Source organism: Spinacia oleracea, chromosome 4, assembly GCF_020520425.1.
Source record: "Spinacia oleracea cultivar Varoflay chromosome 4, BTI_SOV_V1, whole genome shotgun sequence".
Taxonomy (NCBI): domain Eukaryota; kingdom Viridiplantae; phylum Streptophyta; class Magnoliopsida; order Caryophyllales; family Amaranthaceae; genus Spinacia; species Spinacia oleracea.
The window spans coordinates 86,608,320-86,610,178 of NC_079490.1; positions in this window are offsets into that span (position 1 = coordinate 86,608,320).

Consider the following 1,859-nt stretch of genomic DNA (forward strand, 5'->3'; position numbering starts at 1 on the left):
CGTGTATGAATACAAGGAGGTGGCCTAGACTCAAAATAATGACTTGACCAAGCGACTTTTAGACTTAGGCTAATTGGATCATAACTTTCGTTGGTTGACACTTTAGATTTTAACCCTTGGGTGTTCATTTGTCATGCGCCATTTTGCTTAATGTTGGCAAGGTAGTTAGTTGGGGAGATCGAATTTTCATTTTCGCAAGACTAGAATCATTAGTGCGGCTTCCCTCTCAGTGTGTATTGCTTTACCCCGATGGTAGCCTTATGGCATGCCGATTTGGGTATTTTCATGGTTCGTCATGTTGCATTCATGGAAAATCTTTTAGTCCGTACTTAAGAGTATTTCAAGGAGCGAGTGGCTCGAGAGGAATATGATAGTCGTGACCCAATGTGATCATAAGCCTTGAGGCCATTAATTTTTTGTTGCCAATGGTATTTACACCTTAGGCTCACTTTGGGAGTTGTGCGACTATGGAGGAATGATTTTCAGAATGTGACTGTTTCCATTTTGCAAATACTATAATATATTCTTTTGATTGGTGAGAGAGAGTATTGAGGCTGTAGATTCTTAGCAAGGGATGACAATCACATATGGGTGCTTATTGATTTAAATGTTAGGAAGGAAGACTCAATATGGTTTAACCTTTTAACTTGTAGAACGACACCAAGCATTAGGATCGATTCTATGTATAAGACAACTAAGACTTAGGATTTAGATTGTACTTTGGCATAGCCTAGTCTAGACTCGGATTTATTTATTTTTTATTCGAACATTATTTTTCCTTGAAAATTTTATTTGAACATTATTTTTTGAATACTTTGCCCATGTGACATTCAAGGTCATTTAATTAGCATGCTCGATTTTGGTGCCGAACATTGTCGTCATAGGAGGCCTAATAACGACACAAGGAGTTGTTTATTTTATAAGTCGTTCTTAGAATCGAGTGCCTTTTTCATACGTCCTCGTAGCAAATTTGTTACGAATTTTTTTATTGCTACGTATATTTTATGCACGGGCACCGAGGCTACTGTGCCTGACCAAAAGGGCAGGCAGCAACTTCAGCGCCCAGCAGGGGCGTAGAAAATGTTTGGCGCCCAGCCAGGGGCGCTGAAAATGTGTCCCTGACTGGTACTCGTATTCTGTTCGCGTATTCTTTTTTCGTATATACGACTTAATTTTGCGTGCTCGCCTAATAACGTCCTTTACGCGTTGTGCAACGTTGTGGGATCCGTTACAGGCCGTCCTGGGCGTCGCTTATTTTTGTGGCGATCGCCCGGGATTGCGGGACACGTATTTAGGTATAACTCTTTGGCCAATTGGTGCTTATAAATGTTTGGGCAATTTTTAAGATCGTTGGTTTTCTAGCATTATTTTTCACACACAATCACAACACAATCACGTAATTCGCTACACATAACTAACATTATAATATGATGCAAAAATAATATGTCACGTAGTTTATGATAGGATTCTATGGGTAATATTTGCACCGGCTTGGTACCGCTTCTATCGTAGATCCAACACATGCCCCGGTCGAGGTAGTGCATTCAACAGACGAATTTCGTCCCAAGAGGCCAATCACGATGTAAGCCAAGGGGGCATGCACCAATGAGAGGGACTTAGTGGGCGAGCGATTGGGTTTGGGACGGGTGTACTACTAGCGAAAAGTGCCGAGTGGACAACATTCGAAGCGTATGCACCCCCCGGTTGGCAATGGGTATCCTTAGTCCCAACTCCTGAGATGAAACATGTCAAGGGAGCCGAGATTCGTTATGCGGTTCCGTCCGTTCACATTAATATGCTGATTTTCAGGTCATCCCAACTTGATAAGGAAATAAACGCGGAGTAGGATCGTTTCACCC